Source organism: Cimex lectularius, unplaced genomic scaffold (genome assembly GCF_000648675.2).
Source record: "Cimex lectularius strain Harlan isolate CLEC.00 unplaced genomic scaffold, Clec_2.1 scaffold121, whole genome shotgun sequence".
NCBI classification, from domain to species: domain Eukaryota; kingdom Metazoa; phylum Arthropoda; class Insecta; order Hemiptera; family Cimicidae; genus Cimex; species Cimex lectularius.
The window spans coordinates 1,032,302-1,045,397 of NW_019392904.1; positions in this window are offsets into that span (position 1 = coordinate 1,032,302).

Below are 13,096 nucleotides of genomic sequence, written 5' to 3' on the forward strand. Positions count from 1 at the left end.
ACAAAAATTAAGTTATCAAAATACAATTGATGTTACTCTTAATAATACAAAATAAATACATTTTTCTTTAGTCCAAAATTAGAATGAATATTTGCTAAGCCGACAATTAAAACAATGGTAACAAAACCTGATCCCTCTCTCTCCCGATTTATAAGAATACATAAATTTTGAACTGTATAACAGTTTCAAAATGGGCGTGAGTGCGCGAAAAGGTTGGTTTTTCACATTTTTCTGCCCTTTCTCCGGGGACCATTGAAGCGGACACTTGTGGATCCTACACCTTTTTTGGGGTAGAACAAAATTCTTCTTGGTCATCGGGCTGAACTACAAACTTCAACTGGCACCATATGTGGGAAATGTTCTATCGTCTCCTTTTATTCAATACTTTAGTGACAGGGTAAATTATTATTTTTGTCAAGCCAAAAGAAAATTTTCTTACCTTTTTTGTTTTGTTACCATTAATTTTTCTTAATTGCTGGCTTAGCAATTAAACATTTTAATTATTGACAAAAGAAAAATGTACTTATTTTGTACTGTTGAGAGTAACCGCAAATATATTGTGATAACCTAATTTTTATTCATTTTTTATGTTTTCATTTTTTGTTCATTGATGTTGGAACAATTTCCTGATCTCTATATACCTCATTATAACCGTCATGTTTGCCCAAATTTTACGCTCTAGGTCTTTCGTTCCGAGGATTTTTTTTTTAAATGATCAGAGAAGCGACAATCCTCACTTTTGGGATGAGGAATGCTTCTCTGACGATACCCAGTTGTTTACCTTATGACGGAAATTCAACTTTTCCTTCTCATTTCACAGGTGTTGTGTGGAAAAATTGGCTGCGAATAACGTTTTGAAACAATAGGTTTATGTTTGGTAACTCGCGAGAAAGAGAGATCGATTTTTTTCATAAGCACGTTTTTCGCCCAATAATCGCTAATAATTCCAAAACGGTTGAGAAATCGGTCAAAGCAAAAGATGACCAATTGAAAGCTTATTAAAATTTCCGATCGCTTGTTAAATGCGCCGCCCCTGACGATATCCTCGCTCCACATCTCAATTTGAAGTTTTCGTAAAAAGTCCAAAAATTTACATGTTCCAGAATTTTTTAACTTACCGAAAATGGGAAAACATTTATAAAAGCCATCTTGTTCAAAGTAAATTTTTTTAAAATGTGATCTAGCTCAGGTTTATGACTTAGAAGGTTGAGGGACTTAAAATATGCATTTTCAAATTAGGCCATTTTTGTGTGGTCGGCCATGTGCAAAATCAGGTGATCTGGTTTTTTTTTTATCAGTGTATTTCAGTTGCATTTTGGGCCACATCCCTGGTCATTCTTCAGAGCTCGCAATTTAGCAAAATTGAACTCTAACTAAATTGGTGTTTATTTAAAGAAAATTTCTCGATTTAATATAATTTATATATGTCATGTGTTCCTCACGTACAACATTAATTTGCAAAGGTTAACCTTTTTAGCATGAAGACTGCAATGTGATGTGTCCACATAATGACGTGTCAACATTTGCATTGTTTATTCTTTCTCGAAATAATAATGTTAATAACATAGAATTACATTGTGAATAGGATTGTTTCCAAAATCGTGCGTCCCCGGCCATTTTTCCATCCGAGGTCAGAACGGGAATTGAACGATGGGTCACGAGGGCCGGGACTGTCCTCCGGTCATCTCTTATCTCCCTTAGGTTTATTTATGTTACTTATCCTCCCACGTCGTGCGTGAATAATTGCCGGGGACTCGCGTGGAAAAAATAAGGGAGGAGTGATAAAAGGGACTGCTCCCACGCGACCTTTAGCCCAAACCGGGACGCGCTATTAATTACCGAACCGTAGCTCATTAAGCCTAGGGCCCAATCGCATATTTCATAATTGCCGAATTCCACTATTATACGCCTATTACGTTGACCACATCGGAATCTAAATAGTCGTAAATAACTAAATCGTAACTCACAAGGAAATACCGCAGTGATTACACGAACGTGGTCGCTCCTTCGGCGTTTCAAACATTTCTTTCTCTCTGCTATTTTCCCTCCAGCGGGAACTTCCAACAACTAAACAAAATCGACAACGAATTTACTTAAACTTATTTTATAAATTTAAAACTTTAATCTATGGAAAACAGAACAAAATGTTCAGATATTAAAAATATTAATATATATATAACAAAACAAGAGGGATTGTATAGACCTTGGTAATTCTAGAAAACTGATGTGGCCTCTTGAAATAATATTGACGATAGCACTTGTTTAATGAAATTATGAACAAATATTATTTATGAACCTGTTGAGGTACCTACCAACGTGTGTGGTGCTTAATGACCGTTAGTTAATGATTATGTGGAGATCGTGAGATGCGGTCTGGTGTGACGTAAATTTAGAAAAAAATTCTTTATCGTGCCAACGTTTCGATCTTTATTGAGATCATCTTCAGGTCCTGGGATTTCTAAACATTGTATGATTTCTCCTCATATAAAAATGTTTTTCTATCCCTACTTCCTTCTCCACCCCTTTAAAACCCAAAGTATAAAACATAAAATATGAATATCCCATTGGCACTCTCAACACGACACACAATAATAACACATCTACACAGAAAACAAACACTTTAAGCGAGTACAAATATGTTGAGTGAGTATGAATATAGAATATGAAATTAATTATACACAATGTTTTTGAAATGAAAAATTTGTATCACAGGCGTGATTCGAACCCACGATTTTCGGCTAAATACGACGCTGCTCTACCACTTGAGCTACCGTGACTTCGATCACCCATGCCACAAACTTCCCATTGTGTCTCCCATTCCAACTTTGATTGAGTATAAAATGTCTAGCATTGTATAAATTCATTTTTTCACTTCCTACATAATTTAAACATATCCTACATATAATTTAAATAATGTTGATACATCGCAGGACCTGAAGATGATCTCAATAAAGAACAAAACGTGGGTGGTTAGTTACCGTTAAACGATAATTATTCAGAAATCGTGAGATGCGGTCTGGTGCGATGTAGGTTTCAGAAAAACATTTTCTTTATCGTGAAGATGATCTCAATAAAGATCGTAACGTTGGCACGATAAAGAAAATGTTTTTCTAAACAAACGTCACACCATACCGCACCTCATGATCTCTAAATAACTAGTACCTACCAACGTTGTTCTACGAATTTCATAACAGTTCTGCTAGTCAATATGAGGGTATGGCATATTTTGTATAATTATTTATGGTAATCGTTTTTATTATATTCGGTTTTATTCTTAATAAGATGTACTAAATGAACGGCTGAATGGACAACATACTCATAAAACATATAAATGTACAAAGTATATTTAATTCAATATTATGTTAGATCTTGGAAATTTTCTTTCTTAGTGTACAACAATTTTGCAAGCGACATAAACGGCCCTGATTTAATAATAAATTGAATAATCTGGAATAATTCATGGTCCACCGACCATGGCGGAAAATCTTTGACATTTCGAAACGTAGCAGATTTTAAGTTTAGAAATTTTTCGGAAATTAATGCCAAACGCGATCGGCCCTTATCGCGTCCTCTTTGAAAGTGTAATTTTATCAGAAGGGCCCTCGTGGGTTGTTAAAAACCCACATGTAATTAAAACGGCTTTTAAAAAGAGCGAGGCCTGCGGTTGACAGTGTGCCGGGAGATAAGGAATTCGCAGTGATGGGGGTCAGCAAAAGGATTCGACCCCTTTTAAACGTTTGAACTACCGCTTTTAATAATTTCAGCGTCCCCGTTGGAAAGAACAAGCGGATAAGTCCCTCTTGACTTTTTTTATATCTGGATCTGTAAATCTGCAAAGACTTATCCGATTACTTAATCGCATAATTAAAGAAAGGCTTGTTTATCAACTTTTACGTATTTGTCATTTTAAATTATTAATTAAAGCAATACAACTTTTTTGAAAGCTGCAAATCAAGTACTGATTACTTCCATATCAGGAAAAGATTAATGTTTGATTGGAAAATTGCAGAAAATCTGATATTTTTTAATGTATATGACAGCTCTTGACATTATATGCTTTTCGTATAATTGAATATTTCTATTATGTAACTTACGTAAAAATAAAAATAACTTGGTTATACATTTATAATTTGCGGTAGGCTGGATGGGCAGAAAACCCACACAAATCAAGTTTTCGGTTGATAGATGGCTTTCGGAGGATCTGAATCAAAGACGAAGGATCAACCTCAACTTTAAAAGAATAGGCCGTGAGAGGGTGACACATGGACACATACTTTTGGTCCAAAGCCCACGTATGCGGCCAGCATGAGAGAAAGGTTGCTCAACATGTTCAACATAATTGCAAAATTATTCAGAAATTGTGAGATGCTGTCTGGTTTACAAAAACATTTTCTTTATCAGATCATCATCAGGGATCAAAATATTTGTTTTCTGTGTAATTGTGGTATTCTTGCGTGTCGTGTTGAGAGTGCCCACACGACACGCAAGAATGGCACGATTACACAGAAAACAAACGCTTTGAGCCCTGAAGATGATCTCAATAAAGATCGAACGTTGGCACAATAAAGAAAATATTTTTCTGAAACCTACATCACACCAGAACGCATCTCACGATTTCTGAATAATCATAGACTAATCAGCACATAATTGCAAAATTTCATTCCTTAGCATGAAGTATTATGCACAGTAAAAAAACTGTTTCTTCTAAAAACTGTAACAGGGGACCCACATACTGCTGTGCTCAGAACAATGCTTATAACGGGTGACATGACTCAGAAGTTCTGGGCCAGTGGCAGGTCTGCTCGCGACCCAGCTACTAAAATTCTTCTAACAGTCCGTAAACTGGCATTACATTTTTAATTTATTGAAGTCGTTGCTTGATCTCAACAGCGGTAGTGTGTCTATTACGGAGTACATTCGAAACAACAAAACGATCATCTCTCTGAGAAATAGCGACCTGATCCGTTCCTTCTTGAGCAACCTCCACTAGCGATGGAAGTCCCTTCAGATAGTTGTTATGGGATATTTTAAACGCCCTGCCCACATACACTTGACCCCTTCCAACAATGCTATGATTCTAGCCGAATGTAAAACCATCACTCTAACAAATTTGACATTAAAAATGGTATATTTAAAAAAATCACACTACCGGAACTTTATTAGAAAGAAGTTTAACCAACAAAGAAAAGATTCAAGGATTTATTTACAAAATTCAATTCTAAACACAAGTGGGAGATATTATCCGTGTTTTAATTATCTCTAATCCTTTAAATCGGATCAAATATTGTTCTAAGATAATCTAAGAAAATAAATATTAAGGGTGGCCACTTCTTTTGTCCCTTAGTGTATATGTTTACTGTAGTAATTTGTGGTGTTTAGTGACCGTTAGTTAATTTATGTTAGTTAATATATGGAGATCGTGAGATGCGGTCTGGTGTGACGTACGTTTTAGAAAGACATTTTCTTTATCGTGTCAACGTTTCGCTTTTTATTGAGATCATCTTCAGGGCTCAAAGTGTATGTTTTACGTGTAGATGTGTCATTCTTCTGTGTCGTGTTGAGAGTAGTGNTGTGTGTGTGTGTGTGTGTGTGTGTGTGTGTGTGTGTGTGTGTGGTTGCTCTCATTACGACACAGAAGAACGACCCGTCTACTCGGAAAACAAACACTTTGAGCCCTGAAGATGATCTCAATAAAGTTCGAAACGTGGGACGATAAAGAAAATGTTTCTCTAAAACCTACGTCACACCAGATCGCATCTCACATCTCCATATAATCATTTACTGTAGTTTTAAAATTTCACTTGTTTTCGTAATTGATGTTAATAAAACCACAACCGGCTAAACTAATTAATAAAAGCCAGAATGACAGGGCCATGTTTATACGATAAAACTAGTTTAGTTTTTATTAATATTTTTTAACAATATCATTGAAGAAACTTTTCTTATAATAATATAACTGGTTCATTTTTACCAATATTTATGTAATTTTGTAAGATCTTATTAAAAGGCAAGTTTACTGGTCATGCCTCTTTATGGCTTCAAGTGTCTTTTAGTATGACTGAGTATTTTCACCATGTCACTAAGTTGAAAACAGATTAAAATGGGAAAAAATTATATAATAAATTTGAAAGTATCTGGGTTAATCTATTCTCATTTTCTGGTAATTTTGCGGCAAAGATTTACATTTGTTTGAAATTATATAGCTCTTCCGTACATGTTTCTCACATTCTAGTCATTGCCCTAGCTGGGTTTGTCTTTTTGACATGTTTTCATCAAATAACGTTAGTCAATATTAAACAAAACTTCGTTATGAGGCGGGTTATTGTCTCGGGGTAGGTGGAAAGAACGTTCACCGCTAACTTCTCTTTAAGCCAGTGGAGCAAGGTTGACGGATCCCTCCCGTAATTTTTTTTAATTGCCGCCATAAAAAGGACTGCAAACGGCAGTTTACGGTCCCTCGATTATCAATCGGAACCACGGGCGCGGCCGTATTGCCGACTTTTCACGGGGTCAAAAACACTCAAAAATTATCCGCCGGTTCTTGCTAATCGTGACATGAAAAATTACCACTTTGGACTTAAACAATCAAACGTGTATTTAAAAATATGTATTATTTAATAAACGTTCAAATAAAACGATAAAATACCAATATTTTATTCAGTAATGGGATTTAAAAGTTTTACGAACAAATATAAAGAACAATTGTTTACAAATTGGCAATTTATACAAATATACGAAAAATATGCTCGCTCTTCCATGTATTTAAAAACGACTGATAAAACTTACCAACTTTCTGAAAATGTTTCGTTAAAGGTGGTGTACCAACTAAACAAAATATATATTTTTTTTAATTCTAACAACAAATGATTTATTTGGGCTTTATACTGCTTTGGACGTAAATTGACATTTTTGTCATTAACGTATGACAAAATATTTGTCAAATTAGAAGTCCAGCTTATTCAAAAAAATTAACTTGTTGAATCACCCAAGATAGTTAGAAAACGACCCATTTCTCACTCATAGGACTGTAAAAATTTAATTTAAATCGTAAATAATGAGAAAAGATCAACCTCCATAATGACTGGAGTAACAAGGCGACTTAGTCTTGATCTCTTTTATTCCTAATTTACATCGGTTTTCAAAATTTTACTGGTATAAATTTTTTTAAACCCTCTCTTTCTCAGTCTCTCTCATTCTTGTTCTTTATCTTTTTTTTAGATAGTTTTTTATCTACCTCTCTTTCCCTTTATTTCTTATATAGTGTCAGAATTAAGAAATATATTAATGGAATTGCCGAATTAATCCAAATTTCTCATTGAACCATAACTTCTCTTTTCTCACATACTTTCTCATTCTTAGTCACTCTCTCTCACTCTCTCTCTCTCTCTCTTTCTCGCTCCCTCTCTATCTCTCTCTTTCTCTCCCGCTTTGTTTTTGTTGTTTGAAGTTTATTTTTGTTGTAATTATTTATTTTTTGCGTGCGTGTCTGCCTCTCTCCCTCACCTTCCATTTACATAAGACCCTATCTCTCAATTGCTTTTTTTCTCTGACTATTTTTACCTTTGTTCTAACCATCAGCAGCCTCTCATCCGGACACTATCTCTCCACCTAAATCTTACTCCCTCTCCCTCTCTCTCTCTCTCACTCTCTCTCTCTCTTTCTCTCTCTCTCTCTCTCTCTCTCTCTCTCTCTCTCTCTCTCCATCTATCTATGTGTCTATCCATCTATCTATTTATCTATCTCTACCTCTCTCACATGCGCACAAACACCCACACACAATATTTTATCTCTCTCTTTTTGTTTTATCTATCGCTATAAAGTGGATATTTCGTGACACACACTTCGCCTTTCTTTTTTTCACAAATACGAAGTAAAAGAATAATTTCATATTTCAATAGAATTTTGTATATTTTTATATTTATTATTGTATTAAATGTATAAGTTTTAGATTTATTCTATCTTGATAGTAGATTTAAATAATTTGATTGCAAAATTTTAAAAATTTAAGAAATTGAATTTTTTTAAAATCTGTCAATCCGGATATACATAGACTCAAAATTCATTATATTTATGTGAATGTGTATTGATTTCTATGGTAACATGATTACAATTTTATTAATATGGCTTTTTTGTTTTTATTTTAAAATAATCATTATAAATAAGATATTTGGCAAACGTTACAAACCAGTAAAAAATAAATAAATATACGAAGATCGTTTTTAAGGAGTTTTTCAGGAACATACAAGAACATAGACTCAAAATTCATTATATTTATGTGAATGCGTGATGATTTCTATGGTAACATGATTATAATTTTATTAATAAGGCTTTTTTGTTTTTATTTTAAAATAATCATTATATATAAGACATTTGGCAAACCAGTAAATAATAAATAAATATACGAAGATCGTTTTTAAGGTGTTTTTCAGGAACATACAAGTATCGAATTGTTGTATGTTCCTGAAAACATCTTAATCTTCAAATAAGCCAACAACCAGGAAGGAAGAAGAGGAGTATAAATATTGAATAAATATATAATTATATATTTGAGCATATTACATCTAGTGATTTGTCTTATTCTTGGAAATAATTCCCAGATGTCTTCATGGTTGAATAAGAAATTCCCGTTTCCAGCCAGCCCGAATTCCACCCGTGGGTCATCTAGGGGTGGGTTTTTGTCTGCTTCTTGAGGGCTGCGGCCACCTGTCAAGTATAAAAACTATCCCCCGGCAAAATCAAAACCGCCCCGCCCGATGTCAGAAAGTCGTCAGGTGAATTGTGTTTAATGAAGAAAGGAAGCATTTTGCCTCTTTTTAGTACGAGTAGTAGGGGTGTATCACAACGATTATGCAAATTCTTGCCATGACCAGTTTGGTTGAATATCTGTATTGCAAAAAACCATTCAGAGCCTCTTTTTTTCCTATGTCTTATTTCACCAACACTGTATTTCCTAGATACCAAGGGTAGGGATTTATCCATTTCAAAAATAAATGAACGAGAAATATTTATAAAAATAATTTTGTTCCTTAAATTTACTTACAATTAATTAAGGTTTTTAGTTGAGATAAAAAAGTCAATGGCAGGGGCGGGATTCGAACCCACGATCTTCGGCTAGATACGCCGCTGCTCTACCACTTGAGCTATCATGACCTCGATCCAATCGGGCAGTAACTTCTCATCTCAACCCCACCTTTTGAATTTTTCCTCCTTTTTGCCATTTTTCTAATGTCTTGTAATCTATTTGATTTTCGGCGACAAATGAAATGGTCACGGAGAGCCTTAGTGAAGGTATACTTCATTTTAAACTTATTAAATTCACTAATTTCGCGGTCCGCTTGACCAACCAATGTTTTTAGTTGAGATAAAAAGTCAGTGTCACGAGAAGACACTAACTTCCCATCTCATCCTTTCGAATTTTGAAAAATGGCAAAAAGCAGGGAAAATTCCAAAGGTGGGGTTGAGATGGGAAGTTAGTGTCCGAGTAGATCGAGGTCATGATTGCTCAAGTGGTAGAGCAGCGGCGTATCTAATCGAAGATCGTGGGTTCGAATCTCGCTCGTGCCATTGACTTTTTTATCTCAACTAAAAACCTTAATTAATTGTAAGATATTAATTGGTCAAGCGGACCACGAAATTAGTGAATTTAAAATTTACGTTTAACCCAAGTGTGGCTTACTGAACAAAGTTTGCCTAGGGTCAGAGGAATACACAGAACAGGCTAAAAAAAAGCCAAAAAAGAGATATCAAAATGAATGGAAACAATCAAATAGTAGAGTTCATAACTGCGAAAAACTTTAGATTACACCAATTAAAAAATTATCAAAGTCACTAGACAATCATTTAAATGTTTAGAGTGTCACATCATTGTTGACAACCATGTACCATTGTCTTTAGAACATATTAAAATGAAGCTGAAATATGTGAAAAGTACCATGGCATAAAATAAAAAATATATAATTTTAAATTCTTGACCCTTACCAAGACCAGAAAATTGCACTATACCCAAACGGGTTTACCAACCAAAAACATGGAGTTTTGGCAGATCAAAATATTTTTTTAAATAGTTTTTTAATGTATTTTTTAATTTTTATAGTAACGGTCAGAAATCACAAAACTGTTTATTAACAACATATTGAGAAACAAATTTATTTATTTATGCTTACAAAAATTAGTGTTTTTTTACAACTTGTTTTTATATTTTTACACAAACTATGTAATGAAGAAGTCATGAGTCGATGTTTTTTCTGGTAATTATTCTTTTCAGCTTGTCATCGATGTAAGATAATTAATAGTAAAGTCGTGCTTCGCTCATTTGTGAAAATTACCCTCTCGTAGAACGACCTCTAGTTAGCACAGTATTCATGAATGGATGATGAGCCGGTTCGAGTTTATTTTTATTTTATTTTTCCAGTTTAGGATTAGGACAAGGCAATTAACATGGACAGTGGATCCACCTGCAATGTGGCATATAGGGGAAATCATGACTAAGGCGGTTCCGTGGCCTATGGGGGAAGCATGCGGGCATGGGGGACCACCTGTGCAACAACACCTTTTGACAAGGATGGATGAACCGCGGGCTAATCATACGCCGGCCGTTTCCATCCGGGGGATCCTTGTCTCCCTTATGACCTCACCTTCAATCAATGTCCATTGAACGCGATTAATGGTAGCCTAGGACTTAAAGGGTAATGGTCAAAATTGCGCTATCCGTGAGACTAAGGCGACCTCAAAAGAAAAAGCCTTTCAGTTATCACCAATTTCACTCATGATTTATAACATGTACATTTAAAAGTACTTTTTTTTCGTTGAAGCTTTAAACTTTATGTTCCGTAGGATCATTTTTATAGTAATGTGAGCTTCTAGGCCAGTATCTGTATATAAATGCATTTTATTTCAATTTATCACTTTAAACATATACACAAAAGGCCATATTTTCTATAGATGTTGAATAAAGATCAAGATATCCACAAATTCTTCTTGTCCAGCAGTGACCGAGAGTAAACACCGGCAAGACCTTATTTGAAGGGCTTGGCATTTTAAAAGCGGCTCGAACATACAGGTTCCCTAGGCTAAAAGAGTATTTTACAACCAGGAATGTAAGAATTATCGGCTTTTGATATGTTGACAATATTGAAATTTTGCATTCAGCAATTTTTTATGTGCATTCGCTCTATTCGGTCTTGAGTCCGAATGTTTCTTTTTCTTCGAAACGTTCTTCAACATCTCGAATCGAGTTTAAAATTTTGTTCAGGTAAAATGAAGTTGTTAAACAGTTTTTAATGTATCCATAAAATCTTTCGTCTTCTCATCATACGAAGTATATTTCCATGCTTGAGCGCCTTATTCGTGTTTCCTTCTCTCATACAACCTAATTTGATTGTTTTCAAGAATAAATTAGGAAACTTAATGTTTCTTTTCCGGAATAGGTTTTCATCCATTCAAAAAGACGAGAAGTCGTAAATGCCCAGGATTATTTTATGGGGGTAACTGCAAGAAACATTCCCGGCAGGCAGCGACCCTTCATTACTTTATAATTAATGGTTTTGTACTTTTTAATTCGAACGATATAATTATTGTTCTTTTTTTCATGCATTGCTAATGTAAACACAGTGAACACCACAGGTCGGAAATTAATTATAAACCGTCTCTTGTCTTTATGCAGATTTAATGCTAATGAAAAAATTTCTTATCCCAATTGTAAAATCGTGTTATAATTGTTCGTGATGAAGGATTTTTGCAAAAGTTTTAGATACTTTGATCTGTTTAAAAAAAGCACGTTTTGTCTAATAGAAGAAAAAACGTGTTCTAATATTTTATCAATTAAAAAAAAATACGTTTGATCTTATAGCAATGTTTTTTTGAAAAATAGTCCTGAAGTCAAAAAAAGTTGTTAATATCGATGATTCTGATCGTATAGAAATCTTATAAAAAGAGCAAGTCCAATCACTACATATTTTCCTTCCCCTAAAAGTTTTTCATCCTTCAGAGTCTCGGTCTATCATGAAAAACAAACATCTAAGTACAACTTTATCTACAGTCCTTTTATTTATCGCTAAAAAAACGTCTCCTTCTCCATAACATACTTTAATAATGCTAACCTAAGCACTCACTTTTCCTTTTTCACAGAGGAGTTGATCGCCAAGACCCTATACCTTACACCTTCTCTTAATTTTATCGACTATCGTCAATACCACTATACAACGTAGCAATAGCACCGTGGTGTAGTCGCAATCTTTTCACCCTTCAGCTGATATAGTACTACTCTGGTGTCCTTGTTGTAGTTCAGGTCAATGATAGCGTCTGGCATCAAGGTTTACTATGGCCTCAAGAGCACCGTTATCTTCGCTTACCTCATAATCTGATCATGCCTGCCTTCTTCTTTCAGTTTATCCAGCATTATATATGCTATCCTGTTAACCATAGAGACCCAATGGATAGTATCCTGGAAACCCGCTAACATCTCTACCAATCATGAAATTTTCAATTACACTACTGTACTGTAATACTATCCACCAATAAAGAACCTGTCTCTTCACAAAGCTTCATACAGGTACACATGATCAATATAGAGCCTTGAGTGGAAAACTGAATCAAAATAAATGAAAAGAAGTCATCACACAAACTTTATTATCTGACTTGTAATAATGCATCCACGATTTGCACATCCCTCGCTGTAATTCACCACGTCTGCTTCCTGGTATATATCGCCAAAGACTAACAACCTAGAATCCATGTACTAGGCTAGAAAAAGTACGGATTAAATCTTATTTTATTTAAAAATTCATATATAAAGTAAAAATGTTTCATCTTACTAAAAAAACTGATCGAAAAATGAAGAGCACCAAAATACATAATATATTATATACAAAAGGAACGAACTTGAGTTGAGTTGATCGACTCTGCTTTTGTTGGTGAAAAAATGCAGGAGAGTGTTTACAAAAAGAGATGAAGTGCAAGAGAGAGAGAGAGAGAGAGAGAGAGAGAGAGAGAGAGAGAGAGAGAGAGAGATTGGTTGATTTAACCGTTTTATTTAATTACGCAAGGTTAGGTCTATTGGCACTTTCTTCCTCTGTACATATATTTTATGCAGACTCCT